The following is a 7,325-nucleotide window of genomic DNA, read 5'->3' as shown; positions in this document are numbered from 1 at the left end:
GCTGGCAGACAGAAAAAAAAAGCAGTTCCACGGAAGGATGTAAAAATGGGAAAAACAGTGCAATCATCACTTATTCATGTCTCTAACTACGTAGATTGCTGTTTTATATCTTAGGGTTAGGGTTAGGGTCAGGGTTAGGGCTAATTGTAATTTATATTCTATATTCGTGAATGGTGCATCAGATGCGCATGCGCATATGACGAAAAAACGTCCAAAACGCACGAAATTACGGTGCATAACTTTTCGTACGATTTCATACGCACTCATAATGAGAATAGGTTGAATAAAACAGAAAATGTAAAGCTTTGTGTCATTTGGCTCTGTTTGAACTACCGTAGTCTTGATTAGTGTGGACAGAACTACTAAAAGCTTAAGTCTAGTAATGGTATTAATGAGGTTTTTTTCTGATTCAGATAATTGATTGGATCAGATAAAATCACATAGAACCTGTAAGTAACAGAAGGCCTCTTGTTCTACATAGGTCCAATGAAACGGTTTGAATGCATGTCTATGTGTCTGTGAGTGGGAGGACCAGCTTCGTGTCATACATCTGTGTAAAACCCAAGTCGCCTGTATAGGAAAAAATACTCTGATTTTTGTGATGCAGAGATCCTATTACACACTGCAGCTCCCCCACAAACACTCTCACACACAGAGGCTTAAAAACAGGGATTATGAGCTATATTTGTAGGTGTGAATGTAGAGCAATATTTCCTTTCAGATCCCTCTCTGCTCTTTATCATACGATCGGGCGCTTCTCTTTGATCTGAGCTCCAATTCTGTGTTTTCTATTGTGCAGTCCTGTGTGGCTGCTGGAGCCCACTGGCCTATTCACTGGGCTCCATAATAAGCTCCTAATTATCCTAGGACCTCATCAAGTTTCTTTGGGGCCCACAGCAAAGCCTCCTTACCACATAGGTTGGCATGGCGACAGTAGGGGGATAAGGACCTGGAGGAGGCCACCAAAAGGACCGCCGCTGTGTCTTGTTTTCTCTCAGAATGAAACAAAGGACATCAAAAGTGTTATCTGTGAACATAGAAGTCTTTAATTCTACCCATGTTGCAGCGCTTGGGGTTTTTTCATCATTTTTTGGCCTTATTTGAACAAACATGTATTTCTTTTGGGGGAGTTTATTTGTTAGACCCGCATTAAGAAGTAATGCAGTTAAAACAAAAACAAAACTTTGTCTCTGTTTGCTTACATATGCATAACAAGAGTCTTTTCTTAACTTAATTTAGGTTCTCAAAAGTATGTACTGCGATTTAACTTGTATGACAACCTCTCAGGATTGTTCTGTACCCTTTAGCAGCTTTTACCCACATTTACACGTCCTCCTCTGGTTGTGCAGCGCCCTTCCTATTTCCTGTTTATGGTGTCATGGAAATAGTCACAGTTCCTTTCCTCTGCCTCCATGTTGCACTAGCACACAAACGTAGCATACGTAATGCCACAGGCCTCAGCCATCCACCTCAGCCAGAAGCTCCATGACGCTGCAGAGTCTGAGACTAGAATTAGAACTTCCAGTAATGAAGAGATATAAATAGCAGTAGAAAAAAAAAAAGAGAGAGTTTATGGAGACATTTGTCATTAAGACCAATATACTAATCACCTCTCATAATGTCCTAATTCAAAGGCACCTCCAATTTCCTTTAGTTGCTAGGCAACCACGGGGTGCAACGGCGATGCTCGAAGTTAAAGGCTGACAACCCAGCAGAGAAAAAGTGGATTGTTGGCTGAATCACTATCTTTTATAGCTCTGAGGATCCATTACACAGCCAGCTGACAGTGACAATGATACACTGTCACTGCTGAGTAATTATCGAGCTCTGTTCATCCCTCCTGCGTATCCACTAACAAATTATGGCAGCTGAATGTTTGTCTCGCAGCTCTGCAACTTGACCACTGTCACCTAAGAAGAAAGAATCGTTTAAGAACTGCAGTAAATCTTTAACACACTGGACCTGACAAGCCAAAGTATTTGAAATAGCTCAAAATGTGACCTCCGATTACCTCAGATCCAGTATTTAGCCATATTCCAAGACGCAGTGCTCTACAAACAGGTGATACAATGAAAATTAATTGAAAAAAGGATAAAAAAAGGACATATAAAGTTGAAAATTTTATTTAAATCAGTAAAATTATTGCTCTGGTTCAAGGAAAACCTACAGAAAGTAGTGCATACCGGTATAAAAGCAGAAGATCCATGACTTTTAAAAGGTTTTTCAAGTACAAATCTGGAAATCTATGACATTCATTTGCTGTCAGCCCCTCGTATTTTGATGCGGCTAAATAAAATCCAGTGCAACCAAGTGAATTAATTCACCTAACTAGGAATCAAACTGTCTGAAATGTATTCTCAGTATTAAGGCAATGTTTCTGTAAAGGCCTCAGAGGTTTATTATAGAGCATTACTGTCATAAATCGGTCTGTGAAGGACCCGCGTCTAGAAACTGCCTGAACAAAAACAGCTTATTATTAATAAAAATAAATGAGGACTCAGAGCAATAGAATAGGAAAAGCAGAAGCAGAGTAATGGGAAGAGACAGGCTTAGTAATTTACTGTAAAACAGAGAATAAGGCAGAAAAAACACCAAGAATCAGCAACAAACATTCAGAATGGATTAGCATATACACTGGAAAAAATCTAAATCTACATAAGTCATTTTTTTCTTAAAATAAGTGCATTTATTCTTGGATTGAGGAAGTAAAACAGACATTTTGCCAATAGAACAAGAATATTAACACTTAAAATAAGAAAAGACACCGGCATTGTCTTATTTCAAGTGCATATTTATCTAATTATCTTATTTTAAGAGAAAAAATACTCATTCCTTTGGCAAACTATCTCATTTACCTACTCAAATTAGGGTAAATACACTTAATTTAAGAAATATTTACTTTTTTCTAGATCGTTTTTCCAGTGTATTCTGTGAGACCAGTGGAGAGGGAGACATAATTATAATACAGGTGAGGTGATCAGGAGATAATATGAAACAGCTGAGTGAGAAAGAGTGCAAGGAGACTTAGGAAGGAGAACTAATCAATAGGAAAACTCAGACTTATAACCAAATTAAAGAGAAATGAATAGAAATGTACAGACAGAGCAAACAAATAGCCTAAAACCAGGAAAGGAAGGAACCTTATAAAACTTAATAAAGACTTGTTAAGACAAATTAAAACAACATGGAAACCATGAAAACACAAGCCCAAAATTCATCACCTAATAATGACAAAGAGCATTAAAGTCCAATAAACTCTGATTATAAAACAAACAAAAAGAAAAGCAACGACCTGTCCCCCATTTGCCAAAAACAAAAAAGAAAACCTAATGATCCTAAAGACTGTGAAGAAAACAAAAAGCTGTTTGAGAAGTCAACATGTGTATGTGTAGCTCAAAGTGTAATGGTATCTGCATTTCCTCTTTGCCTTTTCTGAGGCAGCCTGCCGCTTCACAGCGACACTTGTGGAGTGAAGCCAGACATTGTCAGCTCATTATCGACACCCTGTCATGTGTTGACAGCCAGTTCTCTCCCGTTGTCTGTGTGTGGTGAAAAGCACTGTGGGAGGATTTAAACTAAAAGATGTCTTTCTGCTCAGGCTCCTCGTCTGGGAATTATAACCACAGGATTAACACTGCATGGGACCTTAAAGAAGGGAATACTGCGTCTTGGAAAATGCAATCATACCCATTAAGGCTTTTCTCATTTTATCAAGTGAAAGGCACAGACTTTAATGTAAAACTGTGAGTTTTTATGAAAAAAAACAACACAGGGCAACAGGGGGAAGGGACTTCCTGTTTTCACTGATGCAAATCTGAATAGTGTGGCATACATTTATATTTAATCACTTTAACTGACACTGTAACTCAAGGGCGTAGGTTTGACTTGAACTTTGGTAGGGACACTATTGGTCTGTTGTCATTGGTCCTATGCAAAAATATGCATGCTTGTTTTTCTAATGCTTGACGGGAAAATCGGGGTGTGTTACGTTTAAAGAGAAAAGCAGCATTTCTTGCTACGTTTATACAAATTTCATAAGCACTACACACACTAGATGCTGTTTATCAATGACTGAAGCTTAACTGGCTCTGATGAATGAGGAATTAGGACTTTTTTCATTTTGAAAAGGTTTACATTTGAAATTACCAGCGACTAAGTAGATAAATATGTGCCAATTTAACAGAATATAGTCTAACACGCATATATATGTGGATTTATACTTTTTTTTATTTTGAAGATCTTTTAAATGTTCTCTTTGTATCATGAAATAAAATGAAATATTAGATTCAAGGGGCGCCAAATAAATGCATTGTATTTACATGTGCCCTGGAACTAGAAGAGGAACTGACACTGAGCATTTAATTTGTTAACCTCACTTAACAAGTTGTACATCTAGGATGCAGTTATTCTGTTTAACTCATTCCATGTATTTTATTTAGGGCTAAAACAATTCATTGGATTAATCAATTATTGAAATAATGTCACCAAATTTAGTAATCAATTACTCGTATAGAGACTCTAAAACATGTCTTTAGCTCACAGAGTGACCCACTTAGAGTAGAAATTATACAAAAATTGTAAAAAAATATATACAAATGTTGCATTTTAGATGCATTTAGAAAACATGTTTTCATCTATCAATATTCTCCATCCAGAACTTCACTACTGCTGCAACAATGCTGTATTGTAAATTATAAACATGTTATTCACCTGTAATTGCCAACAATTACAGGAACAAATAGATCAGTCAAACATTTTGGTAGGGACATGTCCCTATGGTCCCTATGCAAACCTACGCCCATGCTGTAACTCCAGCTATGTTCCTATCCCTCTTCTGCAAAGTCACTTTTCCTGCTGAGAAAGCTTATCACCACAGCATCATGCTGCCACCACTGTAGTGAAGCATGTTGTGCTAAAAACTTTGTTTCCTGCCTCACAGAGATAGATTCCATAGATTCTAGATTTTGCTCTTAGATGACCAAGGATAACTCTTTTACAAGCTACTTGTTTTGACTATAAGCAGACACCAAGAAATTATAAGGCAAATGGTAAAATAGGTTTCTAAGTGGCACATTTTAACATTTATTCTCCCTTTATTTGCCACATATATTTTCCCAGTAGTGTTTTAATATATATTTATTTTAATGTAATCCATCTCTTTCCATTTCCTGGTTTGAATTACGTCATGTGTAACAGGTTATTTCTGCTTAATTTTGAATGCATATTTATATTTATGCAAGTTATGGGAAGATATTTGTACCAGACCTCACTCTTCTTTTTTTCTAATCTATTATTAAACTCTTCTTTTTGTCCTTTCTTGCACAACGACTAGCTGTGTATAGCAGGGGTGTATAAGCTCTCGTTGAGCACTTCTATTTCCGGCTCAGAAACTTCTGCTTTCCTTTTCTACATTTACAGCAGTATGTACATGAAAGCACACATGTTGATATCTAGTTGAGGTGTCAGGGTGACTACAGAGCGCTTCCTGCCGCCTGACAGAGCTTAGATAGGAGAATCCTACAGTTGGGGACAGTCAGTGGAGTATGGCCTTTTCTCTTTCGTCCTCAGAGTTTCCTGACAAACCTCACATTTTCAGGTGCGGATATATAAACTCTAGCAGATGTGATAGCAGCTGAGAGACAGAAGTGAGGACCAGAGATATAAAAGTGTTCGGTGTTTATAGAGTTCACAAGCAGCAAACAGTGAGACAGAGTCAGCAGGAGGCAGGGAGGAAATGAACAAAACAGGGGAAGTGATCAGTAATCTGCAAAGTTAGCTGTCAGCCTCTGTTGCAACAGCTCGTCTGGATCTCATTACGGGTAAATTAGTTTGGCAGACAGCCTCTAACCAAAACCTTCATGAACAAATGAGGAAGAAAGTGTGTCTCAGTGTGATTACGGAAGCTATGAGAAACAGTGAGAAAAAAAGATTTGGCACACGTTTATTGTTCCGTGATTTCCCTGAGCGGCATTTGAGAACGACTTTGCTCTATTACATCTCTCTGTGCTCATTACGACACCTCTTCAAACCCTCCATACGGAGGGGCTGGAACTAAAAGGAGCAAGTTAGAGTCCCTGCTAAATTACCGTGGCAGTGTTACAGTGGTTTTATAGTTAATGCCTCACCATGCTTGTATTCTGTCAAACAAAACACTCTTAAACAGCAAAAGTGAAATGCATAATTAGTTTTCTTCTCATTAGCTTGATGTTTAAATGAAAAATGTACAATTAGGTTACTAAGCTCCATACTTGGTTTGTTTGTCTTTGTAGTATTTTTTCCTACAAAATCATAACAAACCAAATCATGATGGCTTAGAGGCAAAACAAACCCCGCTAAGATCGGGCTGACTAGCAATAGCTGGCACACTTTACTGTATTCTATTATAAAATTGATTCAGCTCCAACTAAATAACAGATGTCAGATTTTGCCTGGACGTACATGTGTGAATCTGGAGGAAAAACAGTCTTAGAATCAGGAATAGATCCCATCTGTACAGATTTCTTAAAGAAGACAAACTGCAGGATCTTTTTCATTCACTAATTCTGTTTGAGTTTTGTTTGGAGCTTTGATAGATACATGTCTAATTTATTCGCATGCTAATGACCACTGTAGTACTCACTGAGATCAGGCGCTTGTATCATCTAATTAATGAGGTTGTCTGTTGTTCAGTGGGAAGAATCGTTGTCTGGCCGTCAGTCTATTTAGGATGTTTCACTAGACTTAGTTCCTGGATGAAATACAGAACTGATTGTAGGGACTCTGTATCCATGGTAGCCTATATGAACATATTTAGATGTCTTATAATGACCTGAGAATTTTAACTGAGAATAAATGTCTGTTTTTTCTTCCTTGACCAGTTGTCTCCATCATGGCCAAGTGACATTTCTAGTCCCAACGTAATATTTAACAACTTCCTGTTACTGCACTGACTGCTTTGCTTTAAAGAACTGTGTTTTTACTGAAAAATATATTTAAAATAGCTGTTTTATTTGTCCCTTTACAATTAAAACATCATTTGAAGAGCAGAATAACACTTCAGTAGTTTAACAACGATGCATCTATGAGCCTGCATCCTTGAATGTACTTTAGGTTGTAAGTTACAGCGCTGTCAAAAATGTGACCTCAAGCAAGTCTGCGTTAAAAGCGTCCCACCTTGCAAACAAGTGAAAAAAGTATAAATAAACTTGTTAAGTATGGGCATGAGGTACGAGAACAAGCAGAAGGGTGCTGTTCTTCTGTGTTTTGGCCACAGGTGGCTAACCTGACTCCGGCAGATGGGTTTGCTGAATTTGCACCGCATATCCATCTGGAAACCTTCCGTTGAA

This window comes from Cyprinodon variegatus, unplaced genomic scaffold, assembly GCF_000732505.1.
Source record: "Cyprinodon variegatus isolate N-32 unplaced genomic scaffold, C_variegatus-1.0 Scaffold140, whole genome shotgun sequence".
Classification (NCBI taxonomy): Eukaryota; Metazoa; Chordata; class Actinopteri; order Cyprinodontiformes; family Cyprinodontidae; genus Cyprinodon; species Cyprinodon variegatus.
This window is presented reverse-complemented; position numbering follows the sequence as displayed.